Source organism: Mus pahari, chromosome 16 (genome assembly GCF_900095145.1).
Source record: "Mus pahari chromosome 16, PAHARI_EIJ_v1.1, whole genome shotgun sequence".
NCBI classification, from domain to species: domain Eukaryota; kingdom Metazoa; phylum Chordata; class Mammalia; order Rodentia; family Muridae; genus Mus; species Mus pahari.
In genome coordinates, this window is record NC_034605.1 from 43,884,537 (window position 1) to 43,895,714 (window position 11,178).

Genomic DNA, 11,178 nt, shown 5'->3' on the forward strand with positions numbered 1-11,178 from the left:
CTTCCCATTGCGTGGGCTGCCATGGGAATGTCCCAGGTCCCAGTAGACTGGTTTCCAGTATTGCACCGTGTGGCTTGTGGGTGTCAGTTGAAGGTAAGGAAGACCCTGTGCTTGCCATTCTGGAATAGCTGCTGGTTCTTTCTGAGTGGCAGCCTTGTCTATGGCACACCTTTGAGTGCTGTTGGAGGCTATCTTCATATCCGAAAGTGGACTCAAAGTAGTTAGACATATTTAGATCTCTGATAATTCAGCATTCCTAATAGCTGAACTCGAAGGGTAATCACAGAGCTCGCCCGTGAGGCGGAAAGTGGACAGACCTGGTGGCTGGGAACAGATATATAGGCTGTCCTGTGAGAATTTATTTCAGAGATGCCACGAAGATGTCAGGTCACAAAGATTCCCAGGAGGAGGAAGAGTGAGCGACATTCATTACGGTGCCTTAGTAGCTCTGTTCCACCCATTTCTTTTTTAAAAAAAACTGTATTGTGTGTCAGCTTATGACGTATGTATGGAGGCCCATGATGTATGTGTGGAGGTCAGAGGACAGCTTTGTGGAGCTCCTCCCACGTACTGAACTCACATCACTAGGCTTCTGCTATCAGGCAGCGGGCTCCTATACCTGCTGGGCTGACCAATTTCTGTTTGGAACACATGGACATATTCTGCTCGTGGCCTCTGGTATTGTGTTCATTGTCCAGTTTGTACCAGATGTTAGGTTCATCTTCCTTATCTCCGTGTGCTGGAGAATGGAGCCTGGGTCCCAGGTAAAGCTGGAATCTAGCCCTAGACTGAAGTGGCCTGAAGTTTCAACTGTTTCTGTTGCTGCAGGAAAAAGAAAGAATAATAATCCTTTCTTCTTTGCTGCCTATCAGAAAGAAATCTTCTCCCAGAAAGGACAAAGTGTGTGTGTGTGTGTGTGTGTGTGTGTGTGTGTGTGTGTGTGTACATGTGTTGGAAGGCAGCAATCATATAAGGCATTCTGTATGTGTGTGAAATAAGGTTAGCAAGGATGTGTGTGTGTGTGTGTGTGTGTGTGTGTGTGTGTCAGAAGACAGCAAACACATGAAGCTTGTCAGGTGTCAGGGTCACTGTGTCAACTAGAGTCATAAGGTATCCTTTTTGGAATTAAGTACCACCAATCCCTACAGACTACTGTGCCAGCTTCCTTGTGATGCCACCGCTAACAGGCCTTGGTCTGGCTCCTCTTCTCTAAGCCAGCCAGCGGACAGGGGGAAATGTCCCATCAGTGAACATTCTCAGGGCCTGTGAGTGCCGTCAGCAACTGGGCCAAGACACAGTACATTGCATAATCACTGTGACAATAAGAGAGATGGGGCTTGTCCTTCTGTCATGTGTCACTTCCCCATCACTGTGGTGTGTGCTCTGACCTCATGCTTCACTCTTACGAGAGGATCAAGAAACAGGAGCCAAGCTGTCCAATTCCATACAGGATTTCTATTCTCTGTCTGTCTCTCTCCCTCATGACCCACCCCTTATCTCTACTTCAGCCCCCACCGTGGACGAAATGCCATCAAACCGGTTATGATTCTGAAAGGAGATATTGGAAGCCAGGAAGTGGGTCTATGAGGAATTTCACAGGAAATGACTGACTTAAGAGGTAGCAGGTCACTGTCATCTAACCGCACCAAGCTGGCCCAGTCACCACTATCCACACAGTGAGCACTCATTAGGGACAAGGACTTTTTGTTTTGTAGGATGCTTTCAGTAATAAATACAGAAACCTCTTCCTCTCTCTCTCCCCTCTCCCGCCCCCCTCTCTCCCACCCCCTCTCTCCCACCCACCCCATCTCTCTCCCCCTTCCCCACTGTTTTTATTTAGAGACGATTTTATTTAGTCCAAGAGGGCCCGAGGACGACCTTGGAGTTGAGGTTCTTTTCCCTCCACCTCAGAGACTGGGGCTTCAGGCTTCTGATTTTGTGCCTGCTTTAGGAGGTGCCAGGGCTTTGTGCCTGTTGGAAAGGCACTCTGTCCAACTGGGCTACATCCTGGCTCCAGGAGATCTTTGTAAAGAGGAGAGAAAAGAAGGTGGCTTGAAGGCCACCACTCTCACCTAGCATGGCAAAGAAATCTTTACAAGCAATGAGTTCCCTTCCTTTAGATCTCTTTGTCGGAGTGCTGGAGCCACTGCCGCTGCACCTGGCTTTAGTTCTCTTTTTCGACCCTGTGTGTTCCTGGGGGTGGGGTGGGGTGGGGTGGGGGGAAGGATGGGACAGAAGTTGGCTTGGCAGCAAGCTCCTTTACCTGCTGAGCAGTCTTGCTGGCCTGAGCTAGATAGACTCCATGTTTTCGGGTGTCAACCGTCTCTTCAGTTCTTCATGGTACCAAGGCACTGTTCTATGAGCTGAGGGTGCTGCCAGAAGCCAGAAGACACGTCCTATTCATGTCTGCAGAGCGGACGGGTAAACAGTGTCTGTGGCTTTGTTACGAAGCTCATGTCATTTCCCACCTCAGCCCCTCACACTGTTTTGCTCTGTATTTATTTATTTATTTATTTATTTATTGGTGCGGGGAGAAGCTTGGGGTTTGTTTGTTTTCCTTTAATATCTGTTTTTGATTTTTAAGATATTGGGCTCGAGAGGTGGCTCCGTGATTAAAAACACTGGCTGCTCTTTCAAAGGTCCTGAGGTCAATTTCCAGAATCCACATGGTGGCTCACAACCATCAATGTCTGCAGTTTCATGGGCTCAGATGGCCTCTTCTAGGGTGTAAACCGATGTACATATAGACCGTATCCATATACATAAAATAAATAAGTCTTTAAAATACATTTTTATAGTTGCCTTTAAAAAATAGGAGGGACTGGTTGTTAACATTGTCTAAACTCCACCCCACAGTTACCTGGCAACAGCCAGGTAGGCCTGGCCCACTCTAAGAGGGGCTGCTTGCCCCCTCCTCTCTCTTTACCTCTTACTCTCAATTCTCTCTTCTACTCTTGGGCCCTTCCCTTCCCCACTCTCTTCCCCATTCCCTTCCCTTCCCCCCTCTCTCTACATGGTCATGGCCCGCCTCTACTTCTCTACTCTCTCTTTCAGCATTTCTCTGCCTCAACTCCCCTCCCCATGCCCTGAATAAACTCTGTTCTACACTATACCATCCCCAGGGTCCCTCAGGGGAAAGGGATGCCTTGGCATGGACCCCCTGAGACACCCCTTCCCCCACACCTCACCACACCCCCATAGGCCATCATACGCTTCAACTCTCAACACAAGAACTTAACTTAAAAGCCACAAAGGAAAAACTATTCAAAGGTTTGGCATTGTGAGATTGTGTTCTGTCAGCTACAGAACTTAGTGCTACCTTGCAATTCCTTCCATGGGTGTTTAATTATTATTATTTTTGGACTAATACCACTAACAAAATACCATATAGGAAACACTACAAATAAATGTTTTATAAGCTCACTACAAATATAGCCAGTAAAAAAAACAAAAACTAAAACCAGGAAAATAGTCCTTGTTAAAACAAGGCCCCATGCAGTCTTTTGGGAACATAATGTAGTCATTATTTAAATAGGTGGTAGGCAGAAGGCAGACATGTGGGTAGCTATTTTAAATTCAAAAGCCAATTACTTATTTTAAAGCCTTTAAAAATCTCTGTGTACAGAGCGCTGGGGGGCTGAGTGACAGGGGAACTTTCATCCCAGTGTGCAATGGTGGTAGGTGTGAAATGTGGTCAGGCGGCCTTGTGAATACCTTCCACCCCTGATTGAAGCTCTTCTGCGGTTTCCCCTAATCTTCAGGATCATGACCCTCACAGTAGCTTGATCTGCACCCCTGAGCCCCACCCTTCTTCCTAACCCCGTCTCTTTATAAAATGACTCACTTGTTACTCCAAGAACCTCTTGACCTGATGTGTCTGTCTTCTTTGATCTTTCACCACCTCCTCGGCACTTGAGCCCCTAAGGGGGCACTTGAGCCCCTAAGGGCAAGAACTGCAACAACCAACAACCCTCTCTGTGTTCCTGTCACTGCTGCACACTGAACACTGAGACTTGTCACTATGCTCACAGAAAATTCAGAGGCAATAGCGTTTCAGGAAGGTCAGTTGAAGGTGGGACTAGAAGAAAACCGTGTCCGTGGAGATCCATTTTCGTATGGAAGAGGTGATAAGGAAACACCACTTGGTGATCAGTTCTAATCAGGCAGACAAATGGTATATCAATGAGGTAGGGAGAGGGAGGGCGAGGCACACTGAGTAAGCTCCACAGTTCCAGATGGAATGCAGAGGGGACAGGGGACTTTGTTAGAAAATAGGGTTCTCAGGAGCCACCCTAGGACCGTGGCACAGCTTGCATTTGATGCCAAAACTAGGGCATCAGCAGGCCACGCATGCGACACCTCTGCCGAGTTTCAGCATCACCAACACCTGCTTTGAGTTTCTCCCACACCCAGTTGTGTCAAATCCACTGGTACTACCATTCTGGGCTGCTCCCTGGTTCATGCGGTGGCTGTTCTTGGTTTAATTTGAAAATGCTCTGTAATGCTGGCTTAGGAAAGGAACCAAGACTGTGTCAGGTTAAGAAGAGACCATGCCCAAATGTTAAATTAATGTCTAAATTAAAAGAAAATTAAGATATCCCTCCAGGTATAGTACTCAATAGCGTAGACGAAGAATGTTCTCTCTACAGAAAGGGTACAGAGGCCTTTAAGAGGGCGTGACTGGATCAGTCCCAGTCCTTCTCAGAGTGTGTATATTCTCTGTGGAGTTGCTAGAAGACCAAAGGATGCAATTGCTCATGTCCACAGTCCTCATGGTAGAGAATTATAACACCCATGGGCCGGGACAGAGACAGACTTTAATCAGCAACTCCAAACACTCGGGTCTGTTTTTTGTGTATAGAAGATCGTTGCTTTCTCAATGTGGAAATAAAGTCAATACAGTTAAAGGAGAGATTTCATAAAACGTGCTATCTACTGAATACTTTCAAAAATATCATTTTTTTTTCTGCATAGCTAGATGATATCAAATTTATATAACACAAGGAGAACATGATTTCAAAATACATTGGTGGTGTGGACCCGTTTGGCTTGTTCTTCTTCTTTGTGAAGAGGCTGTAGACTCTTGTCTGGCTCCAAATGCAGGTTAGGCTCATGAGTCTCATGGGGGGAAATTTGTATCTGCAATGTTCCCAGGTCTTCCATAATCTAGACTCGAGCGTCTGACGCCATCAAAATGCTGAGTGTCTGTAGAAAAGGCACTAGATAGGTCACAGTATCTTTGGAGAGTCAAACTGGGTTTACATCTTGGCTGATTGTACAATCATTGTAATCGTTTGAGCCTTGGGCTCCAATAAAAAAATATGACTAGCACTCCTGTAGTGGAGATCCTGTGCCCAAGCATCTGTGCCCTCTACCCACCCTGAAGGAAATAATTACGATGTGCTTCTCCTACTTGGTGTTTAATTTCAAATCTACAGAATAGTTTTATAAGATAAGAACATTTGGAAACTGTAGGCACACCTGTAATCTCAGAGGAGGAGGCTGTGGGAAGATCCGGAGTTCAAGGCCAACGTGGGGTTCAGAGTGAGATCTTGTCTACAAAATGGATTAAGGTATATGGGACTATTTAATTATGTACAAACCTGGCTATAATTGGCAAACATCTCCAGGAAGGAATTTAACATGAATTCCACCCCAGTAGGATAAGCTGATAAAGTTGCTACCTTAGAACTGGCAACATTGTGTTATTTCTAATTCAGCCACCTGTCCATCATTCTCTAAAAATTGTGCAACACAGACCATGCTAGAAAGCAGAAGGGAGTCTTTTTTTCCCCCAACAATGACAACAACAACAACAACAAAATGTAATTACATTTCAATAACTCCTTAGAATGATACAACTTTAGTTGTATACCAAAGTCACATATAGTTGATATAGGCACATTTCAGTATATACAATAATCAGTATAACTTGCTGTCTGAATCCTCTCTGTAACAGAAATATTCATACCCTATCCCTATGAACTGAACACTACCATATTTCCTTCCACTCCTCCTTGCATTCATGTGGTATTATAAAATATTTTTGGGTCTGGTTTCTCTCATATGCAGAGCCTATATTTAAATTTATATATGCACATGGATATATAGATGTATGTAGGCCATTATAAGAGGCCCAAGGGAGGGCAAAGGGCATGATTCAACACATCTTTAGTCTTAGTACAGGAGCAAGAGCCAAGAGGATCATAAGTTCAACGCTTGTATCAATATCTAGTCTCAAACATAAACTGGGACAACCCATTTTGGGGACCCCTCTTTGTCCTAGGGACAACTTTTAGGGGTTGGTTCTCTCATTACTACTTTTTAAAAAAGATTTATTTATCTATTTTATGTATGTGAGTACACTGTAGCTGTCATCAGACACACCAGAAGAGGGCATCAGAGCCCACTACAGATGGTTGTGAGCCACCATGTGGTTGCTGGGAGTTGAACTCAGGACCTCTGAAAGACCAGCCTCTTAACCACTGAGCCATCTCTCCAGCCCTTCATTCTCTACTTCTTAATAAAACCTTGCTTACCCTTCACAAATTGGATTAAAATACATCTATTTTATTAAGTATAATTACATTATTATTGGACAAGAGAGGGTACTAGAATGTGTGTGACATCAAAGTAGGAGGAGGGACAATTTGGGGGAAGGAATGGGACCAGCAAGTGAAGGAATAGGGGGCAAAGTACAAAAAAGTATAAAGACAGGTGAAAATGACACATTTTCCTATCTAGAGATTTGACATCCTATTAGTTGTTATTATTCTCTGTTATTTGTCATTCTAACTAAAATCAAAATTAAAAAGATAACATATAACTATCTATAAAAGGGTTTGGAAGGCTATATAGCATATTTACATGAGATATGTGTGTTTAATTAATAGTTAATGGTCCAGCAAAATGGTTCAAGGGGTAAAAGCATTTGCTGCCAAGGCTGTTGACCTAAATTTGACCCCCAGGACATATGTGATGGGAGTACCAACTCCTAGAAGCTGTCTGCTGACCTCTGTATGTAAACTGGGACATATTTGCACATGTACTCTCCCTCCCTCTTTCCCTCCTTTCCTCCTCTACCTCCTTCCCTTCCTCCCTCCCTCTCTCTCTCTCTCTCTCTCTCTCTCTCTCTCTCTCTCTCTCTCTCTCACTAAATAAATGCAGTAAAAATAGATCAGTAAATATTAACATACCTTGCATAGCTTAACTAAGGATTCTTTGAATCGTGAAACTAAAGAAAACATTTTTTTTTTTTTTTTCCCAGCCAAGTGGGAAAAAGAGGATTTCGGAACCAGAAAAACATGTTTTAAATCCCACTTCCCAGTGTTTGCTATACGATACTAGCCTAAGATTCTGTTTAGACTTAGGGTGAGTCTTCTGTGGTGGTGGTGGGGTCACAACACTCGGTTACCAAGAAGTGCCTATAGTCTGGGGGTCAGCCCACCTCAGAAGCCCCACAGAGCCATTGCCGCAGAGATTGCTGGGTTCCTGCTTTGGCGGCCTCAGGATCTGTACATATCCAGCGAGTGCTGTAGAGTTCCTCTCTGGGACATATTGAAAACAATTGGGCCTTACAATTCTTCACAGACACATCTACATTTGTAGCAGCTTTTGTTCCTGTCCAGCAAGAGACTGGGAGACGGCAGCCGTGAGTGGGAAGGAAAGCCAGCTTCTGTAAGGAGACATTCACGACTGTATGCCCCCAAGCTTTATGGCAGACATGTAAAAAGGAAACGCTTGTTGATGGCATTGGCAGACTTTATGACAGGCGTGGACAAGTGACTGATGTGGATGCTACCAGTATGGAAGAGGTGGTGTATAAATGCGATGGTGACTCTGAGTTCTGTCTCGGGCAGCACGGGGACCTTGCCTTAACTATCTGAGTTTGATCCCGGGACCCATGGTGTGAAAGGGGGGGAACAAACCTCTGCCGAGTTGTTATCTGACATCCTACGGTCTCAGTAGCTTGAGAGCAGCCATCCACACATACCCACACACAGCATGCATGCATGCACAAATTCAAAGAGCTAACAGTGGGCATGCAATATCTACTGACTAACACCCAGGTAAAGAAAGCCCGAAAGTGACCTGAGATCCCTATGTTCCGAAGACGTTGAAAAACATCAATTCTAGGTTTTTGTTTGTTTTTACTAACAAAGGATGCCTGTGCCATGGCTTACTGACAAAGTAAAATTAGGTGTGGATATCGCCTAAGAAAACAGCAGAGAACGCCAGGCAAATTCTTTTGACTTCCACTGATGTGAACTTTTAAGACTCCTAAAAGCCCTGTTGAGCCGGTACCACACAGCAGCGCCTTAGTCACTAGAACAGTGTGTCCATGCCAGCCCAAAAGAATGGCAGTGGTATCTTGGGGTTCCTTCTGAAATCGTACCGCATAAAAGGAGCAGGAACTGGAGGTAACTGACAGCTTTATTTTCTTTAGTTTCAGAAAGAACATGTTTGTGTAGGGCACAACAATTGCTCGGAACAGGAAATTTACACGTCCTGGAAGCGTCACAGAGCTCTTCCCAGGAGCATTTCGGCTCACACGTGGAGGCTCCAGCCCACCCCTGTGGGAAAAGCACAGTGACAGAAACCCGAGGCAGCTTTGCATCCATCCACAGTCAGAGAAAAGAGCCAACAAGTGTTTCTGCTCAGCTCACTATTTATTTATTTACTATTTTAAATTTTCAGGTTATAATAATACATTTCTTCCTTCCATTTCCTTTTTTTTTTTAATCCTCCCGTGTGTCCCTCCCAACTCTCCTTCAAATTCATGACCTCTTGTTTCACTAACTCTGTGTGTGTTTGTGTGTGTAACTGTGTGTGTGTGTGAGTTTGTGCGTGCATGCACGTGCGCACATGTATATTCCTAAATAGAACCTGTTAGTCTGTATAATGTTACAAATGTTTTCAGGGCTGACCGTTTTGATACTAGGTGTACTCTTTCCAGTGGCGCACACCACTGATTCTGCCCCCAGCTTTACCCAATTGCCTGTAGTTCTTCATATACGGTTGAAGCTTTGTGGGGTGTTTCCTAGCCAGTTTGGCATGTCCCTTAGTGTTCCTTGTTTGGACAGTCATGCTGGTGAGACTTTCTGGGTGTAGCTTTTGAAGTTACGAGGAAACACAATCTCAAAGCAAACTCTCTGGTCCTCTGACGCTTAGACTCTGTTCACCCTCTTTCACAGTGTTCCTTGAACCTTCGAGGAGTATCACAGATGCATTCGTTGGGACTGGACTCCCAACTCTGCATTTTAATTGGTTGTTGTCTTTGTTTGGTTTTTGTCTGGCTCACAGTTTTGGCGGTTCTGTCCATTTATCATCATGGCAGGATGAAGCATGGCAGCGTTCAGGTAGACATGGTGCTGGAGGACCCGAGAGTTCTACATCTTGGTCCAAAGGTGGCCAGGAGAAGAGTCCCTTCCCACACTGATCAGAGCCCAAGCGGAGAGCCCTCAAAGCCCGTGCCTACAGTGACGCATTTCCTTCAACAAGGGCGCACTTCCTAAATAGTGCCACTTCTCATAGGACAAGAATATTCAACCCACCACAGTTGTGGTTTTCAATAGTGTTTTTTTCTGTGCTTTTTCTGTCTGTTGCAAAGAGAAGTTTCCTTGTTGAGGTATAAGGACAAATGTTTATAGATCGCTGTTAGGGATTATTCTGGTTTAATAGATCAGTGGTTGTAGATTCTCCTCCAATAACCATGACTTCACAGGAACTGAGTAGTTGGCTAGGTTTCCAGGCCTAGGCACGGGTTCCCTCTCGTTGAACCCTTCTTAAGTACAGTTAGAGAGCTGAGAGAGCTGTTGATTAGTGTCCAGTCATGCAGGTCACTCAACACTCTTCGGGTTACCACGTCATGCTGGTCATCATTGTGGCTCAGAGGTATCATAGCCGAGGAGAACTGTTGGTTGCTTCCCTCCTTTGGAAGTTTGCATCATTCATGCCTTCTGGTACCCTGAGAGCAGTCCTCAATGGGGAAGAATTCAGGTCAGTTCTAGCTCGGGAGCCTTCAGGTCCTGTGTCTGAAGTGTGTGCTGTTCTCAGCAATAGGAACTTTTCTTCCACTTCTGGGGGGTAACCAAGGCAACAGCAGTAGGTTGTATGTTTTGGGTGTCACTTGTACAGCCAACAACTCAAAAGAGGGCTTCTCATGTCTGGTATTATTTTGTTATGTGATCTTTGGATCTTGGGAGGGAACACTTTTGGTTTGTTTGTTATCGCTGTTGTAGTTGTAGTTGTTGTTAAATAGTTAATAGTATGATCCCTTGTGGCCTTTTCAGACATCCTTACTGTTATGTAGCCTCCCTCCCCACTTCTGTATTTATCTCCCTCTCCCTGGAGAGCCTGTCCCCTCTTCCTATTTTCCCATCAGGCCCCTTGCTCATTACCCTCTCCCACTTTCCTCTGTGTTTATCTCCCTCCCCCTCCCTAAGGTCCCCCCTTTTCCATGTTCTTGGTTGTATCAAGATTCCCCCCCCCAACTCCCCTACCCCTGCAATAGTCGTGTTTTACTTTTCTGATTTCTGTCATTACCACAGGCTGTGATGTACTCACAGCTGAAGGTTTGAAGCTAAGAGCTTCCAATGAGAGAGAACATTCGACGTTTGTCTTGCTGGGCCTGGGTTACCTCCCTCATTATGGTCTCACTTTCTCTCCTTTATATAGTTCAGGGTCTCAGTCAGTGGGGCCATCTTCCAGATGATTATAGGTCTCATTAAGTGGACAACTGAGACACTGTAATTTTGTGTATGTGTGTTTATATGTCTGTGTTTCCAAAATAAAACTGAAGTACTAACTCACTGCATAGCTATAAGATTATCAGTTATATTTTTAGTAGCAGTAGAATATTCACTATAAAGAAGTATAAGAAAGAATATCCCTAAACACCACACTGCCCTTAATCTCACTCTCTTTCCCAATACGCCAAGAATGTGGTAACCAAGAGAATGGGAATCTCAAGCTGAATTCTGACTCTCCTAAGTCATAAAGAGCTATGCTTGAAGACGGAAATTTGAAGAAGGAAGGAAGGAAGGAAGGAAGGGAGGAGGAGGAGGACGACGAGGAGGAGGAGGAGGAAGAGGAAGAAGAAGAAGAAGAAGAAGAAGAAGAAGAAGAAGAAGAAGAAGAAGAAGAAGAAGAAGAAGAAGAAGAAGAAGAAGAAGAAGA

The 11,178-nt window shown here is 44.7% G+C and overlaps 1 protein-coding gene across 3 annotated transcripts in view; it reads left to right on the forward strand.

Annotated features, from left to right (window-relative positions):
* Positions 1-11,178, forward strand: part of Gcnt2 (glucosaminyl (N-acetyl) transferase 2 (I blood group)) — a 108,609-nt gene that overhangs the window by 70,859 nt on the left and 26,572 nt on the right. The gene's annotated exons all lie outside the window — the stretch shown is intronic.